Raw genomic sequence first — 27239 nt, forward strand, 5'->3', positions numbered from 1 at the left:
CAAAGTCCTCTCATTTCCTTCCTGTCGAGACAACGTATTCGATCAAGCAATATGTGGAGCTATACCTCACTCAAATTATTTTCCTTCATGGGTTTCTAAAGAAGATCATTTCTGATCAAGGCACTTAGTTCACTTCTCATTTTTGGAGAAGCCTGCATGAGGCCATGGGAACTGAGCTCTTCCACAACTAAAGCATCTAGGCCCCTAATTCGTGCTTTTGTAATTAATGACAATAAGAAATTTATAGACTAACATGTTTATTTGAGTTATGAAAAGGTTAGTCACAAAGGTGTTGCGAAGCTAGAAGAAGCATGTGTGGAAAATATGAAAATGGGTAGCTCAAGGTAGATATATAATTGTAGGGCATTTTCTTTTGCCGGTCAAAGGAGATTAGAGAAGAAAATTGACCATATTGATAGGATAAGTGATGTACTATTAAGAGGGGTTATGTGCGTTTACTTGAGACATCTAAAGTGCCAAAATTGCTCAAACTTGAATTTCATATAGAGTGCGAAATTTAGTTTGAGAGAAACCAAAGAAATATGACATTTTAGTGTTTCTGAGTTGTGGTGGTTTGACCGCCGGAATGGCCGGTCTGACTGCTGTATAGAAAAGGCGGTTATGTCCAAGTTTCAAGTGTCGCAGTCTGACCGAAGGGCCTTACCGGTTTGACCACTGTATAACCATGTTTGATATGTGTTTGAACCTCAGTCCCGGTTTGATCATGGCGTGACTTGGTCTGATCGCTAAGGAACAGAGGGGTTCAGACCCTCTGCTCCGGCTGGCTGTCTGACCACTGAACATGGCTGGTCTGACCGCTTCCCAATAGAGAGTTTTGACACTTTGTTCTCTGCTCACGGTTTGACCGAGAGTGCTCGTGGTTTGACCTCTAGCCTATGTCAGAAGTAATCATCATGACTTTATAGCCATTGAATGGCTGGCGGCCTGACCGCTAGTTGACCTACGGTCTGACCGCCAGTGTCACAGAAGTGTCAAATTAACAAAAATGGTCACATTTTGGAGTGTGACCTATATATAGTCGCTTGGCTGGTTCAAGAAAAAAAACTAGCACTTCAGTACAACTCATTTAAGCTCTTGCCTTCCTCCTCCTCCTCTCTTGACTTAGAGGTTGCATTTTTGAGAGTATGAGAGTATCTAGTGCATAACTTTGAAGAGTTTGAGCATTGGGGCACTAGTGATCCTTGAAGGTTGCCGCCTCCTAGACGGCTTGGAGGTTGTTACGCTGTTGAGCCTTTCAAAGAAGATTGTGAAGGAGCCACGGTGGTGATTGTGAGAAGTTTTGAGCACGTCTTGCCAGAGAGGCAAAGTGCTACTCTAGTGAAATCGAGGTATTGAGTAGTTTTTGTTCTATTCCGGATTAAGATCAAGTTGCTCGATGTGAGCCCTTTCCTGTGTGAGAATTGGATGCTTGATAGAGAAGCGGTTAGAAGTTTGAACTCTCCTCAATGTGGATTATGGGTGATCGGAAAATCATCGATACCATGAGATAAATTCCGTGTGTCATCCTTTGAGCTATTTACTTTCATGCAATTTACTTTATCCAATTTATCTTCCTAGAATATAAATTGTTGCATGTCACCCTAAGATTGGAAACCTTGACATATCTCTTAGCTGTTTCCATATTACTCTAGTGATCTTTAGTTTGTTTCCGCAAGTTTGCTTGATCGTTTAGCAATTAGTTTTAAAACCGCCTATTCAACCCCCCTCTAGTCGGTATCCTAGATACTACAAGTAGTATCAGAGCTTAGGACTCCTTTTTATAGCGAATTTAATCATCCTGGAGTAGGATTATGGCTAGTGACACTTATGTCAATGTGGGGAAGCCTCCATTCTTTGAGGAGTCAAACTATGCCTATTGAAAGGTTAGAATGACCGTCTATCTTAAGGCTATGAGCGGTAAATTATAGGATATAGTGGATAAGAATTATGTAATTCTTGATACTACTAATCTTACTGTTGAATATAGGGATAATGCTCATGCAAATGCTCAAGCTATGAATGTTCTTTATGGTGCTTTAGATCTAATGAGTTTAATCGTATTTGCAAACTTGAGATCGCTCATGAGATTTGGGAAAGGCTTAAAGAAATTCATGAAGGCACAACCATGGTTAAGGATGTAAAGCTTTTTGTTTACATAGGGTAATTTGAGAAATTTACTATGTTGCCAAATGAAAGCATTGAAAAAATATTCAATCATTTAAACAACATAATAAATGAGCTCAAGGGGCTTGGTATGGATGTTTCCGATGTTGGTTTCTCTCATCAATTTCTTAGAGCTTTGCCTAACAAATATGACACTATTGTGACTTTGCTTGTGAGGTCAAATTTGAAGGATACACTCCAACGCAAATTTTGAGTGAAATTCTCACTCATGACATTTTAAAGAAGTCATAATAAGATCTTCATGATGATACTACCGATGCCAAGAAGAAAAATATTGCATTCAGGGCTCAATCATCTAGAGACAAAGATGATCATGAAGAGAGTGATAATGAAGATCAAGATGATGAAGAAATGACTCTCTTTGTGAGAATATTCGATAAATTCATTAAGAAGAAGAGATATCAATGTGGATATAGTAAGAAGAGACAATCTTCCAAAGGGAATCCCTTCAAAGAAAGAAGATGCTTTGAATGTGGCGAAAATGGACATATTGCCACAAATTGCAAGAACAAGGAAGAAAAGTATACCGATAAGAAAAAGGAGAGTGATGACAAGAAGGTTTTCAAGAAATACTATAAGAATAAGAAAGATGGTCAAGCATTCTATGTTGAGTGGGATTCGGATGCAAGCTCAAGCTCCGACTCCGATGATGAGAAGCCATCTCAAAAGAGTCTTGCCGATGTAGCCATCAAGAAGGCGTCTTCCCTCTTCTCCACACCTTATTGCCTCATGGCAAAATGAGACTCTAATGTATTATGTGATGAAGATGAGTATTCATATGATGATCTAGTTGAGTTAATAAATTGTTTTGATAACTTCATAAGCAAAGAAAGAGCAAAGTTTAAGAAATTGAAGAGAAGACACACCTCTCTTCAAGAATCCTATGAAAAGCTAAAGACATCTCATGAGGGTCTAAAAGAAACTCATGAGATGCTGAAGGAAACTCATGACTCTCTTATTACTTATGAAACAACAAAACAAAAGTAGATATGAGCATATCTTGCAATATTCTTGATGATTTATCTACTCAATACATGACCAGAAATCAAAGTATATTCATTTCTATGAGCAATGATGGATCAGAATATGACAAAATCGCATTTGTAGATAATAGCAAAGGAAAGGTAAAGGATTAGGTAAAATTGCTATCTCAAATATTTTACTAGTTGATAATTTTTGTAGATATACTTGGGTATTCTTTTTACATAATAAGACTATTGTATTTAACACCTTCAAAAGCTTTGCTAAAAGGGCCGAAAATGAATTTGAGTTCAAGGTCAAGAAAGTGAGAAGTGACAATGGCTCCGAATTCAAGAACACAAAGGTTGAGGATTTTTGTGAAGAAAAGGGTATCAAACATGAATTCTTGGTCAAATACACTCCGGAGCAAAATGGAGTAGTTGAAAGGAAGAATCGAACTCTTATTGTTATGGCAAGATCAATGCTTTCGGAATATGATGTCTCGGATAATTTTTGGGCCGAAGCTATCAATACCGCTTGCCATTCATCAAATAGATTATATTGTCACCGATTGTTGAAAAAGACTCCATATGAGCTCCTTACTGGAAGAAAACTAAACATTTCATATTTTTGGATATTTGGATTCAAATGCTACATTCTAAAGAATGGTACTCGTTTATCAAAATTCCAAAGAAAATGTGATAAATGTTTCTTACTTGGGTATTCTTCTCAAAGTAAAGCTTATCGTGTCTACAACCAAAATTTTAGTTTGGTTGAAGAGACACATGATGTTAAATTTGATGAAACTAATGGCTCTCAAGAAGAGCAAGAAAATTTGGATGATGTAGGTAATGATGGTTTAAGAAGTGCTATTAAGAATATGTAAATAGGTGATATTAAGCCAAAAGAGGAAGATGAACAAGAGAATTATCTATCTACCTTAATTCAAGCTATTTCATCTAATTCCACTACAAATGATCAAGCTGAAGCGCATAATGTGGAAGACATGAATGATAAATCACAACAAGCTACCACTTCATCAACTCCATCACAAGTGCCGGTAGCTCATCCAAAAGTTCACCATGTTATTGCCAAGGATCATCCCATTGATCAAATTTTTTGTGACCTTAGTAAGGGTGTTCAAACTCGTTCTTGTATTGCTTCATTTTGTGAACACTATTCTTTTATATCTTCTATTGAGCCTAACTATATAGAAGAAGCTCTAAATGATCCGGATTGGATGAATGCAATGCATGAAGAGTTAAATAACTTCACCTGCAATAATATATGAATTGGCACAAAATGGGTTTTTCGGAACAAGCAAGATGAAGAAGGAATTGTTGTGAGAATCAAAGCAAGATTGGTTGCAGAAGGATATACTCAACTCGAATGTTTGGCTTTTGGTGAAACTTTTGCTCCCGTAGCTAGACATGAGGCTATTAGAATCTTACTTAATTTTTCTTCATCTCATAATATCAAGTTATATCAAATGGATGTAAAAAGTGTCTTTTTTAAATGGTAAAATTAGTGAACTTGTCTTTGTTGAGTAACCTCCCAGTTTTGAAGATCCTAAAAAGCCAAATCATGTATATAAACTCTCTAAATCTCTCTTTGGCCTTAAACAAGCCCCACGTGCGTGGTATGTGAGACTTAGAGATTTTGTTGTTTCAAAAGGCTTAGTTTGTTCACTAAATTTATTGCAAATTTTTTCTTTGTATGTCAGATTTATGTTGATGATATCAATTTTGGATCTACTAACAAAATTTTTTGTGAGGAATTCCAAGAAATGTCTAGAGAATTTGAAATGTCTATGATTGGATAATTGAGTTTTTTCTTAACTTTAAATCAAGCAACTCAAAGATGGGATTTTTATTAGCCAATCAAAATATTTGAAGGATCTATTGAAAAAATTTGGTATGGAAGATGCGAAGCCTATCAAGACTCCTATGGTGATAAATGACCATCTTGATCTTGATAAGGGAGGTAAATCGGTAGATTTAAAGCTTTATAGATCCATGATAGGTAGTTTGCTCTTATCTTACCGCATCTAAGCTCGGTATCATGTTTAGTGTGTGTATGTGTGCAAGATTTCAAGCATCACCTAAATAATGTCATTTGATGGTCGTTAAGCGTATTTTGAGATATTTGAAATACTCTCCTAGTATAGGGCTTTGGTATCCAAAAGGTGCTGAGTTCGAGCTAATTAGATATTCAGATTCTAATTATGCGGGTCGTAAAGTAGATAGAAAGAGCACCTCCGGAAGTTACCAATTTTTAGGTAGATCGCTAGTTTCATGGTCTTCCAAGAAACAAAATTCTGTAACACTCTCTACCGCCGAAGTGGGATATGTTTCCGCGGGTAGTTGTTGTTCTCAATTGCTATGGATGAGGTAAACTTTGTTAGATTATAAAGTTAAGTTCAAAATAGTGCCTCTTTTGTGTGATAATGGAAGTGCCGTGAAAATAGCCACAAATCCAGTTCAACACTCAAGAACCAAGAATATAGATATTTGCCATCATTTTCTTAAAGATCATGTAAGCAAAGGCGATATCCTAGTAGATAGTGTGAGGACCGAGGACCAATTGGCGGATATCTTCACCAAACCTTTAGATGAGAGTCGTTTTTGCAAATTGAGAAATGAGCTCAACGTCATTGACTTCTCAAATGTTACTTGAAACAATGGGCATATAATGTTTGTGCATTTACATGTTCTAGTAATAATACAATATTTCAATTTAAGTTTTTCATCTAAGTTTATGGTTGAATTATGTTGCATATGGTTCTATCTCATATCTTATCTCTAAAGATCATATGTTATCTCAATATCTCTCTTCCTAGCTCAATTCCAAGAAGTTCTGAGTTTTTGGTTCCAGCGGTCCGACTGTTAGAAGCCCGGTTTGACCGCTAGATCTATACAGAGAGTTTTCCAACCTCTAGATTCTAGCGGTCTGACCGCCCCTAGTCGCGGTCTGATCGCCAGCGCATGATATGGCGAATCATTTTCTCTCTTTATCTTCTCCTTCGGTCCCCATCTCACCAAATTGAGTTTTTTCTCTCTCTCACGGACACGTAATCTCGGTGCCAACTCAAGAAAAACTCAAATCCTTTGTCCCTGGTCGATCCTAGACCATCCCCGGTCCAACCGTAGACTCCTCCGACATGTCTTGTCGGTATTTCCTTGATTACTTCCCTTTTTACCATGGATTTCAAAGCTTTTGAAGCTTAAGTATTAAAGGGTATGACCATCATGTGAGGCATGGATTTGAGATGAAACTTGTTGGAATAAGTTGCTAGCATCTATATTAAGTTATTCTCAAAATTTGATCAGTTAGAACTTCATTTTTCATCAAAATCCACCGTTTGGATCTGTCTGCACGCTTGCGGTCAGACCATGGCTTATGCCGGACTGACCGCTAGCAGCGGCAGAATCTGTTTATCTCACTGTTTCATCATGTGTTGTTCCTTTTCTTTGATCTAATTCCTTGTGACATCTCTGATGATCAGTGAAAGTGGAAGTGGCCTTGGGAGGAGGTTGAAAAAGATTGTGGACGGTCGGGGTACGGCTAAAAAAGATTGATGAAACCAGATTCCGAGGATGATGTCAGGACTACGATTGGATATCTTATCAGGATATTGGTGAGGAAACCTCGTCTTTTGTTGGTAATATTGATCATGACATGGAAGATGCCAGTGATGAGGATCTTGAAATTAATCATGAAGCTTATGTTGGGTATAGAAAATCTTGAACTTTAACTGAATATACTAGAGCTAGAAACACTTATCAGTATGCTCTAGATAATGATGCTATTCAACCACATTTTTACACTATGGTTCAACAAGATGTTTTCTATGTTCATCTTCTGAATAAGAAAATCTATGAACAAAAGTGGATTGATTTGGCGTATGTGAGAAGTCAGCCTAGCATGGATGGTTTAGCAGATATCTTTAAGAGCTAGGTCTTCATGAGTTTGTGAGCTTAAAATACTATCATCAGACAATTCTATGCAACAGTTGAGATTTCTCATGAATCTCAGAAAACTGAGTGGATGACAGGGTCCAAAAAATTTGAAGCTTCCTTCAGGGATTTTGCAAGTGCTGTGAGAATAACTTATGAGGTGGTTTATGGCTCTATTGATATAAATGATGAAGAGTGCTTGCCATAGAATGTTTGGAGCACTTTTTATGAGCCTTTGGGTGTTGTCTCCAAAGTCACCATTGGGACAGTGACTGGGTTAAAAGTGCTACCTACAACTATCAATAAAATAGTGAGAGCCACTTTTGCTCCAAAAAGTGAAAACAGTGATGCTATTCAGGTTCATTATTGGAATATCATCAATCATATCATGAACATGAGGAAAATTGATGTGATCAAGTATATATTGAGGGCTATTGATGATATCACAGTGAGCATAACTCCAAATCTCTACTTTGCTTCATATATCATGTCTCTCATTCTTTTGAAGTCAAATTTCCACCAAACATCTTGTGATATAAAACATATGGGATACAAGTCTTTCAAAGTGAATCCCCACATTCTTCATAGAGGTCATGGGAGTCAGGGTTTTCCTGCAGCTCATGGAGGTTAGGATGAGGAATCTCAACATTATGTTCCTCCTCAGGCTCAGCCAGCTCCAGAGCCAGTTCCTCCTCAGTGGACACCTCCAACTGGTTTCTTTGATCTATATATGACATCTATTCAGCAGAGTTTTCAACAGAGTTTGGATACTTTTCAAGCGAACTTTGAGCAGACCTAGTTTTAGCCTACTCAGCAGGCCATAGCTCCCGCTCGTGAAGACATTGCAACTTTGTATGCTCAGAACCAAGAATTGAATGAAATGTTTACTACTCTATCTCTTGGATAGCAAAGTCTTCAGCAACAGTTCAACACTTTCTCTGATCACTTCTGCAGTATCTATTCGAGGCCTCCTCCACCTCCTCCTCAGGATGATTAGATCTTTTTGGTACTTGATGTCAAAGGGGGAGAAGTTGGAAGAAGTGAGAAAGAGGGAGAGCGAGAGATAATCTATCGTAATCTATCTTTTCATCATTTCTATGCATAAGACTCTATCATGCATATAATGTGATGAACTATGTTGCATCTTTTTTGTTGTTGCAAGAGAACTATGTGATGGACTATGTTTAAGTATTGTAATATGATGAATTATGTTTATTTGCTTATCTCCATATTATTCTCTATCTATATGTTCTAACCTTATTGGATGTCTTGAGGAAAATGTTTTGATGATATATTTTTATTGGAAATCTTAGTGATTATATCGTTTTCCTTGGATCCAAGAAATCAAGGTAAACTCTGTCAAATTTTTTATTAAAATCTATAACTTGTGCAATGTATCTTCTCTTTAATCTTAGACACATATGTAGGGGGAGCTTACCTTAACATGAGTTTTTGATAGCCTTTATATCCTTTAATTTCATATTGTTGAAATTCTTGCTATGGAAACTCACCATCGAGTATTCTTTATGCCATGTGCTAAAAGTGGTCTCAAAATTTAATTCACATGACTTCTTAGTATTATTGTCATCAATAACCAAAAAGGGGGAGATTGAAGCATCTAGGATCCTATTTCGTATTTAGGTAATTAATGACAATAAGAAATTTATGGACTAACATGTTTATTTGAGTTATGAAACGGTTAGTCACAAAGGTGTTGCGAAGCTAGAAGAAGCATGTGTGGAAAATACGAAAATGGCTATCTCAAGGCAAAGGTATAATTGTAGGGCATTTTCTTTTGCTGGTCAAAGGAGATTAGAGAAGAAAATTGACTGGATTGATATGATAAGTGTCGTACTATTAAGAGGGGTTGATGTGTACTTGAGACATCTAAAGTGTCAAAATTGTTCAAACCTGCATTTCACATAGAGTGAGAAATTTAGTTTGAGAGAAACCAAAGAAGGATGACCTTTTAGTGTTTCTGAGTTGTGGCGGTCTGACCGCCAGAACTGCCGATCTGACCGCTGTATAGAAAAGGCTATTCTGTTTGAGTTTCAAGTGTCGCGGTTTGACCGAAGGCCTTACCGGTCTGACCGCTGTATAACCATGTTTGAGATGTGTTCGGACCTCAGTTTTGGTCTGACCGCGGCGCGGCCCGGTCTGACCGCCAAGGAACAGAGGGGTTCAGACCCTCTGCTCTTGCTGGCTATTTGACAACTGGGCATGACCAGTCTGACCGCCCCAGAACAGAGAGTTTTGACACTCTGTTCCCTGCTCACGGTCTGAAAGAAAGGGTTGGCGATCTGACCGCCAGCCTATGTCAGAAGTAATCATCACGACTTTATAGCCGTTGAACGGCTGTCGATCTGACCGCTAGTTGACCTACGGTTTGACCGCCAATGTCGCAGAAGTGTCAAATCAATAGAAACGGTCACATTTTGGAGTGTGGCCTATATATAGTTGCTTGGATGGTTCAAGAAAAAAAGCTAGCACTTCACTACAACTCATTTGAGCTCTTGCCTTTCTCCTCTACCTCTCCTAGCTTAGTGGTTACATTTTTGAGAGTGTGAACGCATCTAGTACATAATTTTGAAGAGTTTGAGCATTGGAACACTAGTGATCCTTCAAGCAAGCGTCATCAACTTGTTACTCTAGGAGGTTGCTGTCTCCTAAACGGTTTGGAGGTTGTTACACTGTTGAGCCTTCAAAGAAGATTGTGAAGGAGCCACAATGGTGATTGTGAGAGGCTTTGAGCACGCCTTGCAGGAGAGGTAAAGTGCTCATCTAGTGAAATCGAGATATTGAGTAGTTCTTGTTCTATTCTAGTTTAAGATCAAGTTGCTCGATGTGAGCCATTTCTTGTGTGAGAATTGGACACTTGATAGAGAAGCGGTTAGAAACTTGAACTCACCTCAATGTGGATTAGGGGTGATCGGCAAATCACCGATACCACGAGATAAATTTTGTGTGTCATCCTTTGAGCTATTACTTTCATACAAATTGCTGCATATCACCCTAGGATTGCAAACCTTGACATAGCTCTTAGTTGTTTTCATATTGTTCTAGTGATCTTTAGTTTGTTTCCACAAGTTTGGTTGATCGCTTAGTAGTTAGTTTTAAAACCGCCTATTCACCCCCTCTAGTCAGTATCCTAGATCCTACAACAACACCGCATATCACCCCTAGACTGATGGTCAAACTGAGAGGGTGAATGAGATTCTAGAGGACATGCTTCGAGCTTGTGCTCCCACATATGGGAAGAAGTGAGAGATATGCTTGCCATTTGTCGAGTTCTCTTACAATAACAGTACCAAGCATGAAATGTTATCGTTTGAAGCTCTCTATGGCTGTAGATGCTGAATGTCGTTGAATTGGTCTGAATCCGGCGAAAGGGATTTCCTAGGTCCGGATTTGGTCACAGAGGCAGAAGGGCATGTTCTGACTATTCAGAAGTGTCTTCTCATGACTCAATCACAATAAAAGAGCTATATGGATCGCTGCCAGAGAGAACTTGTGTTTGAGATTGGAGACTTTGTGTATCTCAAGGTTTCTCCACTCAAAGGAGTTCGACACTTTCAAGTTAGAGGAAAACTAGCACCCCGATACATGGGACCATTCCATTTTTTTGCTCAGCATGGAGATATGGCCTATCAATTGGACTTTCCTTTGTCCCTCTCCGCTATCCACAACATGTTCCACGTGTCGCAACTGAAGAAATGCCTTCAAGTTCCAACCGAAGTGATCGAAGTTGCAAACCAAGAGTGGCAGTCGGATCATTCATATTGTGAGCGACCAATCCGAATCTTGGACGAAGCGGAATGTGATAAGATTCGACGAAGCGGAATGTGAGACTCGACGGCATTCCATAAAGTTCATCAAATCACAATATAGCAACCACACCGAAGGCGAGGTGACATGGGAGCGTGAGGATAAAATCCAGACTGAGTATCCTAAGCTTTTTGAGAACTTGTAATATCATTGTAATTTTGCACAATTTGAACAACTCCCATGTCTATATTCATCACCGTGTTGAATGAAAATTTTGTTCCAAAGAGTGCACTTAGAAACCTTTCAACCGAAAGAAACCTGCTCCTGGCAATTTGATCACCACAAGACTTACGGTCTGATCGTTAGAGCCCAAAACTCTCTGTATAGATTTCGGTCTAACCACCATTTTCGCGGGTCTAATCGAGCCACGGTCTGACCGAGCTTAGCTGCGGTCTGACCGCTTGTTCACAGGGAGGTCCAATGATTATATTTTCTTTCCATTGATGAAAGTCAACGTGATTCTTTCCAATTGAGAAGAAATCTTTCCCATTCCACCATCGTCACCTTCTCCCTAAGTCTACCGAATCTCGGGACAGGATTCTTCTTAGGGGCGGGGAGATTTGTCACGGTTTAAAATGCTAATTACATAATTAAGCATGCATGATCATCATCGCATGTAATTATACGTATTTGTTTATTGAGTTGAGTCGAAATGAGTTTCAAGTACTTTAGAGATGGTTCAGATCAAGGTTTCACTACTAGCTCTAGCCACGAGCCGGCAGTGATAATCAAGTTTCACTACCGGTTCTTTTTGAATGGCTTTTTAGTGTCGGTCTTTGATACAAACCGACAGTGATACTCCATCACCGTCAGCTCGTAAGGAATCGGCAATGATGGGCCAGCATATAAGTCTATTTCTGTAGTAGTGAGAGCACTTTGGAGAAGCTCTAAATACTTAGAAAAAGGTGGAGAGTGAAGATAAAGGGACACCTAGGAAAATTCAGCAAAAACCGCTCTCACGGTCTGACCAGGCTTGACGTCCACGATGAGCGAAGATCAACGGTGGGAACCTCCCCAAGCTTCTAAGGACTTCCCTTAGCTCCTCCCCTCTTCTCCCTTATCGGAGGCACGCTCATCCAACCTCAAGCCCGCACGCCACCCTAGAGCTCGATCTCCAAACAAGAGCTTCTCCAGAGTGGATTGATCCACCAAGAAGCTCCCATACTCTAAGTTGAGGCATCCCCTACCATTTCCTCGTTGTTTCTGAGCTCGATTCGACCCTTATGTTGTTTAGAACCAAGTTCAACCTAGCCTAGATCCAATCCATAGGGTATTTTGAGTTTAGTGGGGTGAATGTTGTCCAAATCACTTTAGAAGCACTCTACTAGTCTCATAGAGCATTTTAGTACCCTTCGTTGTTGAAGATTTCATCGGAGTCCTCGCCCACGACCCCACAAAAGTGCTGCCAACAAGGTCTGGCGGTCTGACCATTGGTAGGTCTGGCCTGATCACCAGTTAGGGCCAGAGAATTCTAGTTGAAAACACTATACAGGGGTCAAACCGCCATTAGGGCTGGTCTAACTGTCATGCAGCTGTCTGACCGCTAGCATGCTTGCGGTCTAGCCGCCTGAGGCTGAAACTCTCTGCAAGCCAATGGTCTGACCACCACTTCTATGTCGGTCTGACCGTTAGCTATGCTAGGCTATGTGCACTTAGGTTAGCTTGTCTGGGGTTTGAAACTTCAAAACCCTAATCACTTAGCGATCTTTTGCAAATATTTTCAAAGCACGACACTCTAGTATTATTCAAGCATGCATCATGTGTACACTTTTCTATCATTTATTATTTATACAATGTATTCTTATTTCGTTTAGAGAGCGTTGCACCGATAATCCAAGCTTCTGAAGGCGACGCCAACCTCCTAGAGTTTGGCGAGTGTTGTGCGGGAAGTATCAGGCAAACCCCATAGCAGTAAGGAAATCATGTAAGCATATTACACCCTTTGATTGAATTATGGAGTCTAAATTGATAAGTTATGCTTTATGTAAGTTTTCATGTACAATGAGTCAATGTCAAGCGTCTATGGGTAGAACCTATGTTGATGCATTACTCTATCTTGAGTTGTTTATTATTTATATCCTTGTAGCCTTGATAACATTTTTGATGTCTAACTGAAGAGTCATTCAAAATGCTTAGCGATGTATAGGTCCTCGGTAGAAGTCGAGCAATGATTCATCTGTTGTTCGCGAGCTTAGGACTTACTTACTATTCACAAACATTGATTATGATATTGACGGTTGGATGAGTGGTGAGGTTGAGGCAAGATGTAGGCGGTGCTAGAGGTGTCTTCTACCTCCGAGGGGTTCCTCGGGGTAGTTTAGGAGAGGATCCTGGGCATCATAGACCGCCTGCATCATTTAAACATCGTCCATCGGTACCCTTGACTATAGCACTTTACGTTCTAACCACATGCTGATCTAATGGAAAGGTAAACCAAATATCATACGATGTGCTGACGCTTACCTTGCGGCCCTATGACACATAAGGAAAAAAGAAAAAGAGAAGCAAGGTGGTGGGGAGCCAAAGGTGTCCAGGATATGCGGTAACCCTGATGCCATAGGGGTATTGCAAGTGGGTGGTTCAGAGTATGAGAAAGGTTGACACGAGTACCCCCTTGGGTAGGCTTGTGTGGTTACTCAAACCATATGGTCCTCGTGTCGTGTGGGTAAAGTTGTACCCTCTGTAGGGTTTAAAAACAATTTAAAAATTGCCATGCTCTCGATCATGAGTATGCTCCTATCCATTTGCATATGTGGTAGAGTCACGAATGTGGGATGGTTGGTATGGTTTTGTTGGGCATGATTGTCGTTGGTCGTTGATTACATGAGATGGTTCCATTTACATTTACGTTCATGTTGTTTACAGGTTTGGAAAGATTTGTTTGGTTACGTATAGGTGCTCACACATATGTCTCTAGGTTGCTTATGTATATAAATTTACATAACCTTTGGCCTTCTCCTTACTAATGGCTCAATGCATAATCCTTGAAGTTGGGTTATCTATATGTACCATATATGGATTAAGTCTTGCGAGGACCTTCGTACTCACACTTCTCTTCCAGGTACTTTTGGTGAGGAGGAGCTTATTTTTGGCTACTTCACGCCTACCGACGTTAGTGGCGGGCCTGAGTAGGCAACTACTCTCGTGTGGCGAAGCTTTTAGGGTGGAGCCTAAGGGCATGTGGCTCAACTCTTCTTTTGTTGTCTATAGTTTTGTTTTCACTACGTAGTTGATCTAATCTTTTGTGTAAATTATTGTAAATGGTTGAATGCTTAAGAACTTGTAATCTAATGTTAATTACTCACTTTTTCTTAAGCTTTGTTGTGATGTTATATATTGGAAAGGCATGTGTTCTGATCTTAGGCACAAAACACATGCCAAGACTACTGGGATGGTATTTCGGTTAATCATTACGGTTGTGATTAAGTAAATGATTCTCTTGATGATTAATTGGAATATTATTTGGACAGGTCCTCACAGAATCATATTTTCACATTTTTCGTGTGCAAACGGAGTTACGGGTGAGCGTTGCTAGCATGCATCTGAGCAGGAGTGCGGCTCTGTGGTTCCAGACTACACAGTTTGCTATTGAATTGCCGAATTGGGAGTGGTTTATGATAGAAATCTTGGACAAATTTGGTAGGGAGGAGTTTCAAGGTGCTCTGCATCAGTTTACGCGTCTGCACCAAGTGAATAGTGTCACGGAGTACACGGGTCGCTTTGAGTCCTTGATCTAGAATCTCATAGTTCATCACGGATCATGGGAACCACTGTTTTTTGTCACGCAATTCTTAGACGGGCTCAAGGATGAGATCCAAGATATTGTTGTTTTACATCATCCTAGTACCCTTGATACTGTTATATCTTTGGCTTCTTTGCAGGAAGAGGTGTTAGAGATGAGCAGACGGAGGGAATGTCGATCGGAGAGCACGAGCGCACATGGACCCCCTCGTTCACTTGTGTTCTCACCTCTGATGGTCAGGAATAAGGCCAAAGCCCTTCCTCTAGAGAAGTCTGACAACCGGAGAGGCCTTGACGCCTCTCGAGCAGAAGTTCCAGATGATCGATCGGCATCTTTGAGGGCATATTGTCACGCATGGGGGTTGTGTTATCACTATCGTGAGAAATGGTCTTCGGACCATAAGTGCGCTAACACTGTCCAACTTCATATTGTGAAGGAGCTCTTGGAGTACTTGGAGCCAAATGCTAGTTCAGTTGAAGTCTATGTGTCAAACGAAAGAGTTATGGATCATGACTTGGACACTTTGATGACCATCTCAAAGCAAGCTGTTACAGGGGCTAACTTGCAGACAACACTTCGATTATAGGGCTAGATTCAAGGTACTGAAGTGTTGATGCTTGTTGATTCTAGGAGCTCACACTTCTTTGTTAGCGAGTTGCTTGCCACCAGATTGTCCGGTGTGGTCTGAGCTGCTCATCTAGTTAAGGTATGCATTGCGAATGGTGGTCTATTAAACTGTAATTTTGAAATTCTTGCTTGTTAGTGGTGGATTCAGAATTCTACTTTCTTTTGTACCATGAAAGTTCTACCATTAGGTTGTTATGATGTTATACTCAGGATGGATTGGTTAGAGCCATTGGGTCCCATGAGTATTCACCGGGCTCAGAAGACTCTAAATTTTGCTTATGAAGGGAGAACAATCACATTGCAGGGTGTTCAGCCTTAGCTATCTGAATGTGCTATGGTTTCAGCATTTCATCTTCAGAGTTGGTCCAACAAAGGCATTGTGCAATCTTTGATTCATCTTTGTCAGACTAAACAGACACAAGAGTCTTCAGATATACAAGTAGTTATTCTTTAGTTACTGCACTCTTTTGGTATTTGTTTGTAGAACCTCAGGGATTACCACCTTCTCAACAATTTGACCATTATATTCCCTTGTTACCTGGAGCCAAGCTAGTCAATGTTAGACCTTATCATTATAATTCTGCGTAGAAGGATGAAATTGAGAAACAAGTGAAAGAAATGTTGGCTCAAGGTGTTATTCAGCCGCAGTCCATTCGCATCTCCTGTTTCGTTGGTTGTCAATAAGGATGGATCATGGTAATTTTGTGTTGATTATCGTCAGCTTTATGCTCTCACAATCAAGAATTGCTATCCATTACCCATCATTGATGAACTTTTGGACGAACTCGCTGGCTCCTGCTAGTTTTCTATCATGGATTTGTGGGCAGGCTATCATTAGATACGGATGAACCCAGTGGATGAATCAAAAACAACGTTTAAAACACACAATGGTCATTTCAAGTTTAAGGTCATGGCTTATGGACTCACAGGTGCACCTGCAACCTTTCATAACTTGATGAATACAATTCTAAGTCCTCTCTTACGCAAGGGAGTCCTTGTGTTTATTGATGATATTCTGATATATAACAGTACACTGGAAGCACATATGTGGACACTTGAACAGGTGTTTGTCATCTTGGATACTCATCAACTCCGAATCAAATGGTCCAAATGCTTGTTTGGCAGACAACAACTCACTTACTTAGGCCATGTAATCAGCATGGCTGGTGTGGCTACTAATGGTAAAAATATTGAGGCTATCCGACAATGGCCGTGACTGACGTCAGTAAAAGAGGTATGCGGATTTCTGGGGCTTGTCGGGTATTACCAAAAGTTTGTTCGCCATTTCGGTGTTAGTAGTATCCCATTGACTGATCTTCTTAAGAAGCATGTGGTGATCCTCTGGATTGATCTGGAAGAAGTGTTTGTCACACTAAAACAAGCACTGATATCTGCCCCTGTCTTGGCTCTGCTAGATTTTGCTAATAAGTTTGTGGTGGAGACGATGCTTCAGATAAGGGCATCAGAGCCGTTCTTATGTAGGAGAATCACCCCATAGCATATCTCAGCAGGGATTTGGGACCGTGCAATCAACAACTATCCACCTACGAGAAGGAATGTCTGGCCATTTTAATGGCCGTAGAGACGTGGCAGGCCTATTTGTAGATGGGTGAATTCTTGATCAAAACAGATCAGCGTAGTTTGGCCCATCTGCAGGATCAGTGATTGACTATACCTTGGCTATACAAAGCCTTGACTAAACTACAAGGTTTACAGTATCAGATCATCTACAAGAAGGGCAAGGACAATACTGTTGCGGATGCCTTGTTTCGCTACCCGACAAGTTCTGAACTTTCTGCAATATCTACATGTGTTCCCTCCTGGATAACTGATATTGTGGCAAGTTATAGCATTGATCCTACTACTCAAAGTCTGCTGGCCAAGCTTAGCGTGGATCTAATTGCTTTACCCAATTTTCAGCTCAAAGATGGGGTGATCTGATTCAAGGGTAAAATTTGGGTTTGCCGGAATCCGACAATAAAACATACTATCCTAAAAGCGCTCCATAACAGTGCAATTGAGGGTCACTTTGGGATTCAGGTAATGTATAGCCGAGCACGGAAATTGTTTACATGGCCAGGACTTAAGAAAGATGTCACAGCTTTTGTGGATGCATGTGTGGTATGCAAGCAAGCTAAACCGGAACACGTGTGCTATCCTGGACTCCTACTACCATTGTCGGTTCCTGAACATGTGTGGCAGTTCGTCTCTATAGACTTTATAGAAGGACTGCCGCAATCTGCAACATACAACAATATCCTGGTGGTGGTCGATAAATTCACACGGTATGCGCACTTCATTTCTTTAGCTCACCCATACACTTCGTGGCAGGTGGCCCAAGCATATCTGACCAACATGTACAAGCTCCATGGTCTTCCCCAAGCGCTGATTTCGTATCGCAATTGGATTTTCACAAGTGCGCTCTGGAAAGAGCTGTTGAAGTTGGCGAGCACTTAGCTCAACATGAGCTCAGTGTACCACCCACAAACCGATGGTCAAACAGAGTGGATTAATCAATGCCTTGAAGCCTACTTGCACTGTTTTGTGCATTTTTGTCCAAACAAATGGCATTCTTGGTTGCCATTGGCGGAGTTTTGGTACAACACGTCGCACCAGTTGATTTTGGGCTGCTCTCCGTTTCAGGTACTGTATGGCCATGAACCCAGACACTTTGGTATCTCAACCTTCTCGGTGTGTGCAGACTCCAATTTGCAAGATTGGACCTATGGACATCGTCTGTGCACAACACTGCTCCATCAACACTTGCAGCGGGCATGCCAACAAATGAATCATCAGGCTAATTTGAAGCGGTCGGAGTGAGTGTTCACTGAAGGCGATTGGGTGTATTTGAAACTTCAACCGTATGTACAATCCTCTATTTGATCGTTCTAACCATAAGTTGGCCTTCCAGTTCTTCGGCCCGTTCCCGATTGTGCAGAAAATTAGAGTGGTGGCTTATAAGTTGCAACTGCTGGAGAACAGCCGCATCCATCTAGTGGTGCATGTCTCGCACCTTCGGAAGGTGCTTCCTTCTTCTACATCGAGATCCACTCAACTACCTGAGCTAGCACCTGACGATATCAAGCCACCAGAACCGAAACACATCTTGTAGCGACATCTCTTTAATCAGGGCGCCAAGGTAGTGGAGCAGGCTTTGATCAAGTGGACCGAGCAACCCGAAGCGTTGGCGGTGTGAGAGCGACTTTCGGAGGTGTGTCATCGCTTTCCATCATCACCGGTGTGAGGAACGGTGACATCCTAAGAGGGATAAGGGAGTGAATTAGGACACTAAGAAACTATTAGGCTCTAAAAACTTCACAAGATAAACCTATCTCAAATTTTATCTAAATGTGCTCTAGGTTTATCTAATATGTTTACTCTACCACTTAAGAGGATTGGAACCTACTCTAGTAAGGTAAATTGCAAATAAGGAAATGCGAAAATATAAATAAGGTAGAGAGACAAACTCGGCACAAGAGATTTTTATCATGTGGTATCAATAGCATGAATACCACTCCCTAGTCCACGTTAGAGCTCCACAAAGGATATGCTCTCGGTCAGCACCCAGTCACGGCTCTTGAACTACCAAGTCACCAAGATAAGATCTCAAGCACGATGAGCCACTAAGCTACCGAGACTAGGTCTCACAACTAGCCTCTCTTCCGATCACTTGCTGTCGTGATCACTTCGAAGCTTGAGCCACCATGGCAAGGGTCTCCGCGTCCCTGTACACGTATCTTTCCACCACTCTACACTAAGTCGGAGGGTCAACAAGCTTGAGCCACCAATGCCTAAGATATCGGCGAGTCAGAAAGACTCCAAGTTATCAGCGTACCTTTCAGTACAAGATAGGATCAGTCCTTAATCCCTTCCTCAAGCTGCAGCACCTAGCTACAGCTCACTCTAGGCCTATAAGCACTAAACACTCTCTAATCTTGTGCTTACTCGCCTTAGATTATCACTTTAAACACTTTGGTGGCTTGGATGTCTTCTCAAATATATATGAGCTTCCTCTAAACTCCAGCAGCATGACACACATCAAATGACTAAGTGGAGGGGTATTTATAACCTTAAACCCGTCAACTAGCCGTTTTCCTAACGACTCAGAAAAACTGTTAACACCGGATCATCCGGTGAGTACAAACTCAGAAACTAGCCGTTGGAACTCCACTCAAAGCTTATATGGACACCGGACATTTTGATGTACCTTCAAATCCATCACCGAACCTTTTGGTGAGTTATCTTAAGCCACCCGAGCCTTTGTAGCCTCTCTGTGTAAAATACTATGGTACATTCATCCGGTGTTCATTCTATTCATACCGAACCATCGGTGAGTTGAACATTCTCTATTTTTTTCCTTGAAAATGCTCTGGTGCAACTATCTCTGTGATAATCGGACTATCCGATAAGTTAATATTCATTCTTCAGCACTTGCAGTGGCCTCTGCAAGAAATGCTCCGGTGCTATATTCCGGTGTGCACAAACTAAGCACCGGACCTTTCAGTGGGTTGATTTTCAGTATTCTGCACTTGTATTCTTCTTTGTAAGAAATACTCCGATGCTATCTAGTGCAGATCACCGGACTATCTGGTGAGATCTTCAGCCTTCTCGTCTTTGTCAAAACCGCTCCGGTGAGTTCAACACACAGAGCACCGAACTATCTGGTGAGGCTATCAGTCTCTGTGTATAATGTTCTAGTGAGTACAAACTCTACTGTATTGGACTATTCGGTGAGATCAATTATCTGGAGACTTCTACAATTCAATAAAATTTTATCCCGATTACAATGACTTTTTGATGTATTACATTTATAAGACCTACTAACATATATTTTTAACAAATATATTACTCATATATTATTAATCACTAAAATTACTACTATAGTCTAATAAAATTATTTTCACTGCAACCAGCTTATGGACAAGCCGGACTTGCTAAAGGCGGGAATGTCACAGCGCCGGCTACCATGGACGGCAACCTAGCGAACGAGCTCCGGGCGAGAAGAAACGCAAGCGGGCGGCAGGCTTCAGGCGAGAACGAGACAGAGGCGCGAGGAGCTGGCAAGCCGGTTTGCAGGCCCAACACGTTGTACCCGACTACTAGATAGGCCCAGTGAGGATACAGGCTGGCGAGCGCATCTATGTAACGAGCGAGCCATAGAGAGGGAGGGCAAGCAAGATCAGACACTAGAACTCCTCCTGTCTTCCTCTGAACCCTCTCTGCTTCCTCTGAAGCTTCTATGCTTTCTCAAAACCCTCTCTAAACTCTCGATTCGAACATTATCCAGTGATCTATAGAAGCAATTGAGTCCCAGCATTGAGTGGGATCTTAACATATTCCATACCGTAAAATATAAGAATGCGGCTGCTTTCCAATGTCTAGTTCCTGCAAGCTCAGCGCAAGCAGGGAGAATACTAGCCAGTCACCGCATCAAGCCCCTCACTCTCACACATCTCCTGAAAATCCCCAAAGAAACTATGCATTCTGCACGCATCCGGAGATTATGCAGTTCCAAGAATTGACCCCCGGATAGACACCAGTCAGCCGCATTTCGTCAAACAGATGCAGCGCAGCACCAAGGTCACAATTTCTTGCAAAATCCGGACACCAGCGTGTTCCAAGAAATCACGTCCGGCCGCAGGCCGCTCTCTTGCATCTCTTCAAACAGGTCGAAGGCACCGCCCGGGTCCCCGGCGTCGGCATGGCCGCGAATGCCTCGCACGCCGCGTCCTACCGCCGCGCGCGGGCGCAGGCGGCGATCTTGCGCGCGTAGGACGCGGCCAGGTCGCGCTCCCGCTCCCGCGGGCCCCAGCGCGCGCGTGGCGCGGCGACGCATGCCTCTGCCGCGCCCCGTCGAGCAGGTGACGGTGCGCGTGGGCAGGGGTCTGGAGGGCGGCATAGCGAGGGGAGAAGACGGCGCGCGGGGGAGTAGGCGGGGACGGCGGCGGCGGCATGGTCGCCATGGTTTTTAATGGCGTCAGTTCGGCTTAGCCCAGTGACTGGAGCATCTTTTTTTAATTTTTTATTTCCCTTTCCTTTTCTGGAAGGGTATCGTACACTAGACAAGTGAGTGTGTGGAGCGTGCTAATTGGGCCTTATGGGCTGAGAATTTTGTTTACGAGTGTAGGATAAATGGGTCAGGAAGAGTGGCAGAATCCAAATCTTCACTTGGTTTGGGCCAGTCCAGAAATTAGACCCAATATTGAAACCGAGAATTCTTGGATTTATCTTTGAAACTTCTTTCATATGTTTGAAAGAGGTGTGATCAGATGACCGTCATGGTTAGGACTCCAGGTTAATAGTGGTGGTGGCTTTTTAGCAGGGATTTATCTTTTGCTGGGTTTAGAGGGGGTTGACGGACGGCAGACTGGCTTGATGAAGGAGGTGGGTGTGGGGACGAACTGATGAGCTGGCACCACCGTTTGTGGGCGGTGGAGGACGAATGAATGAATGATGCCAGGGCAGGGGTGAGTGGAGAAGGCCCAATAGAGCGGGTTTAGGAGGGTGGGAGGCGACAGTGAACACACGGAGGGCGGGAGCCGACATGGTGAGAGGCGTGCAAGAGATTGGGAGGTTGAAGAATAGCTGATCGAGGCCATCAGATACTAATTGGACGGCTGAGGATGTTGCCTGAGAAAAAATAGACATATGAAGTATAGCATCGTCTTATGTTTATGTTTAGTGCAACAACAGCTATATTTTTAAGCGAGTTGATCGGTACACGTCAAAGCCGACATCTCTATCGAATTCGATGCATGAACATGTATTATTCTACGATTACGATGGGTCAGGTGAGGTCACATTATGGACACTGTTGCAATGGCAACATCTAGACTGGGACTTCAGTTTTCTAGCTGGAAAAAAAATGCGCCAGTGATCGCCGCTGCGATGCTGCATTTCGTTCCTTCTCACAATGGCCACACTCATGTGACCCCAGGGTCCAGGTGGCGCTTATTTGGTAAGCAGGAACTACTCATTAACCAAGAACATGCATGCATGAAGCAATTGTGATGATCTTGCTCCCTGATGTCACTACTCAAGACAAAGCCAAGTGTCGGGGACATGTGCAAGTTGAGCCAGCATGAGACAATTGTGAGCACGTCCTAGATGATCTTGCTCCCTGATGTCCCGTGTCATTTTTTACTGCAAATTGCACTGGAAACTGTAGTTGAAAAGGAAACGATGGATCGAGTACAAGTTGATGTACCTAGACGAAATGGAAACGATGGATCGAGTACAAGTTGATGTACCTAGACGAATATACTGATAAAAAGAAACAAAATAAGTTCAAGAAAAGGCTAGAGGAAAACTCTAAGGCACAACTATCTCTCCATAGCTACCCAAACTTCAACACCCTAATAAACATGACCATTATGCTAGAAGAGGCAAGGGCAAAGCTGTACAAGAACAAGAAACGTAAGTTTGCTGCTCACAAGAGTCAGCAACAAAAAAAGGTTTCAGAGGTTCAAGCGTCCTACCTTCTCCAAGCAAAAGGCTCAAGCCACCATGCAGTTTAGGACTCCAACCTCTACTTTACACCAACTCAATCCTTCCTACCGTAGCCAAAGCAATGTCAAGACTCATCATAACAACGGTGGCCAAGTGACCAACCCAAAGCAAGGCTTGCTTCAATTGTGGTGAGACCGGACACTTCATCGCCAACTACCTTTGCAAGGCCAAACAGACAGTGTCATGGTGTGCGTACCTTCTTGATGTGTGAGTAAATTGTATGCCCGTGTTTTGGAAGTATCAGCTATGTGTCGTGAGTTAGAGAGGACTGAGTATCTGCCAACTATAAAACTTGAAAACTGACAAGATGGATGTATCTCCCCTGGAATCAACAACCCATAATACTAACTTAACCTTGTTTTCCTATATACTTTAAACCTTTCTTTACAACTAGCCCTTGCATAAAAACCAATTTTCCGCTAAAACTAAGACTTATGGTCTTACCCTTGGTTTACCTTTAAGCATCTATCTATCTATGTTGAGTACCTCATGTATTCACTCGTGCCCTTGTTGAATTCAAATGATGAACCGGAGAACGACTACTCCGATGATTGTGATGAAGAGTAGAAGAATAAGGCTAAGTCTGCACCCAAGTTGACTGTAGGCATTTGGCTTACTCGTTATTCTGTTGTTGTTGTGTTGAACTCTTTTATTTAGACATGTAAGCCTTTTATGTAATGAATTATGTGATGTATGTCCTATGTGAAACTCTATTTATAGTTTTGTAATATAATCGATGTGTGACTATGATGTTATTATGTTCAAAATATTTGTATTAGCTACTAGTCTAGGGACTAACATGAGATGCACAATGAAACCCAAAATAGGGGTTTGGCAGGAGCATAACTAGTTGCTTGCTCATGTCGATCTATCTATCCACCAGTGCGATAGACAAAAATAAAAATAAAAATAAAAAAAATCGATGCAAGTGTTCTCTGATATTAAGAAAGAAAGAAACTAAAACCACAGCTTAATCTGAGCTAGTCATCCAAGGGACTTTTTGCCCCAAGTTAGGGCATGTTTGGAAGAGGGATATTGCTCCGAGAATTTTTCAGAATTTAATTAAATTTGCACTAAATCATAGGGGTTTGATCCCAAAACCTCTTTCCAGACAGACCCTTAAGGTGATTTCTGTCTTTTGTATTACTTATCACTGCTCGCTACTAAGAACAAACTATAGAAGATGGCATGCATATGGTTCCCGGAAAACGTCTATGAAAAAAGTATCCTAGATCATTCAACTACATGAACACCGTTTGAAATATCTGTTAAGAATTGTCTGTGATGACATGTTATAAGATAGTGACTCAATTTGCATGGTTTTTTTAATGTAATTTGCATGGAAATATTGGTTGTATATAACATTAGACCGTTATGCCTGTCACAGAATCTTTTGCCCTTGTCACCTTTCTTGTTTAATTGTGACGCGTTAACCTCAGGTATGCATTAAATAAGCCGGCTATTTATCTCCATCAGATCGTTACTTGTCCATCAGACCGTTACTTGTCCAGTACTCGCTAAACCATATATAATTTTATAACAGATTAAAATCAGAGATGATATCATGCTGTAAATCGTGATAACAACATTTCAGCTTCTTCTTTTGTTTGTGCTCTGTATTTACGAGTAGTCGTTTTCAGAGTTTTTTTCCTTCTGATTTAACATTGACGATGCTTGCAGGATACCTCCTTTTGTGGCCCCACTTGATCATAAGGTATCATTCAGATTATTATATCAGTTGGCCTCCTTTTAATTACACTCTTTTTTTTATGTAAGTACCCAACCTTTATGAATAAATCATGATCCGCAGACACCATATTCAAGTTTTTTAGGGGTGTTTGTTTTTGATGAATCCCCAAAAGGCAAAAGGGCATACTAGGAGTCGCAAGTTGCAACCTTTCCACTGACTGGGAATAGATATCCAGTGATATTCTGCACGAGTCCCTATATATCCCTGGAAAAGTCAGCAAACACAGAAGGAATCGATTGATATTTAATCAACAAGAAAGCCTCTATCTAATTTCTCGATTAGTACTAATAATCTCAACCATCCTCTCATGATTGATTAATTAATTTGCCTGGAGCTGATTAATTAATTTGCCTGTAAAGTCCAGACATGCAGTCAGGGAGCACAAAGATAGCCCGCACTTAGATCCTGTTTGTTTTTTTAATGTGAATTGTTATAATCTGAATTTTATAGAGAAGTTTTTTTTTATCAAATTATGAATTGTAAGATTTCGTACTATAACTTAGGATATGCTTATTTCAACTGGAGATGATAAAAAGTAGCTTGTAGATTTAGATCATAAGAATCTATACTGTAAGAAGTTGGATTGTACAATATACACAAACTAATGTAACCTGAATTGCTGGATTGTTACAATCTGAGAGTTTTATTGTTACAAGTTGAATTATGATGAGAGGATATTGTTTCAGCTTGCAGATGGTGAATCACAATTTACAATCTCTAGCTAAAACAAATATAATCTTAACTTATGGATTGTAAGAATAGGCTTTTAGTTTGAGATGTTTATTTTTTTCTTTTACTTTTAGATTAGAATCCATAATCAAAATAAAAAATAAATATAACCCTTACTCAATCAATCAACGGAGGACAACGCAAGCGAGTTGAATTGTTACAAACTGAATTATGATGAGAGGCTTAATTTACAATCTTCAGTTGAGACAAATACAATCTTAACATGTGGATGGTAAGAATAGGCTTTTAAATTATGATCATCTATTTTTTTTCTTTTGTTTTTAATCTAGAGTCCATAATTAGAATAAAAAATAAATATAACCCTTACTCAACCAATCAATGGAAGACAACGCAGGCACAGGTGCCGCCACATGACACCTTGCAGAAAGAGCAGATCTCCTGGCCGGGGCCCCCCAACCAGCCAGCAGCTCGCGGGGAAGCCTAACACGAGCGGAGCTCCTTGCGGTCCGCGTGGCAGCCATCCATCTGTCGGCGCCCGCGTCGGAGGGGACACAATTATTTATGGGGCCAGGCAGCGGACGGCGACGGTGGGCATCGGCACCACGCAGGCGCGGATGACGGGATGAGTACCTCGCGCACGACTGAGGCGCGTGACCGAGCTGTCGGCTCAACTCATTTGGATTGATCACACGGTACTTTAGGACAAGTTATCATAAATAGATATAGATGTCGTCTTTATAAAAATATCTATAATAACGTGCGATCACGAGATTAGGTTCAAACTAGACAAAATCTCCAAAGTTCTTGAGCAATTTCTCTCTTTCTTTAGACCGGAAATCTTAAACTGCTACTGTTATAACTTCGCAGGCGGTCGTTGTCTGCACTCTGAGCATGAGGGCAAGTCGTTCGTAGCTCAAGAATCTTCCAATCGTGGCCAGGTGCCATGCCACCGTTGGGCTTGACGCGACCATCACTGCTCTCCCAGTGCTGAGTACTCCAAGAAAACCTTAAAAATGATCAGTAGCAACAGAACACCAACCAACCAACTAACCATTCCTCCCTTGTCGAGACAAATCGCTGTCCATCCATCCTAGAGCGGGCATGCTCGAAGATGGTTAAGCCAGCTCGGAGGGGATCGAGCTCTTTCCAAGCACGCAAGTGCTTGGCTCTAATTCTCTCCATCCATCGATCCCGTCCCATCCAACCCCTGACGATTCGATCAATCATGGAGGACGCTAATAATTGCTCTCATATAGTCTCTTGGATGTATGCACAGCAACAGCCGATCGATCTCTTCATGTCTTTGCAAGCTTGCCAGGAGCTCACCGAGTCGATCGGCAGCTAGCAGCGCTGCTCCAGGTTGGAGCAAGGCTGCATTCAGCTTGTGACAGGGACGCCAATGTCCATGTCAGGAGCTAGCATTTCTTGCCGAGAAATTAAGAACACATGAAAGATAAGCTAGGCTAACACATTTCAATTTTACTCCTGTTGATTGTGTTGAGGGTTTTTTCTAATAATATATCCGTAAGAATAACGGAGTTATCTTCGTGATTCCGGAATATAACAGGAGACGAGACACACACGATGTATATAAGTTTGGACTCCTTAATTGGAGTAATACGCTACGCCCTGTGTGGTCGATGATGTATCTGTATTCACTCAAGTACAAGTAAGGTGTCTAAATTTATTCTAAGGAGTAGATGTGATCTAAACTAGACTAATGAGGAAGTCGCTGAGTATCTCCTGTGGCCCTAGTACTTGCGTCGAGTTACAGATGTATTGTCCTCCTCTGAGAAAAGAGAATCTCCTCAGAGGTCTGGGTCCTCTCCTTATATATAGGGTCTTGTACCACCTCCTATCTCGTTGTAGTTGATAAGTAATCCTTCATCTTATCCACTAAGAAATATCAAATAAATTCAGTTGGGATACTAGTTGTTCTCGAGTTAGGTAACCAATCGAGACCTTCCTAGTATACGCCTACTAGATCTTCGGAAGT

The 27239-nt window shown here is 41.5% G+C and overlaps 1 pseudogene; it reads right to left on the reverse strand.

The window, feature by feature from the left end:
* Positions 1–21499, reverse strand: part of LOC133903106 (pentatricopeptide repeat-containing protein At3g63370, chloroplastic-like) — a 38081-nt pseudogene extending 16582 nt beyond the window's left edge.
* Positions 21500–27239: the final 5740 nt, after the last annotated feature.

This window comes from Phragmites australis, chromosome 21 (genome assembly GCF_958298935.1).
Source record: "Phragmites australis chromosome 21, lpPhrAust1.1, whole genome shotgun sequence".
NCBI lineage: Eukaryota > Viridiplantae > Streptophyta > Magnoliopsida > Poales > Poaceae > Phragmites > Phragmites australis.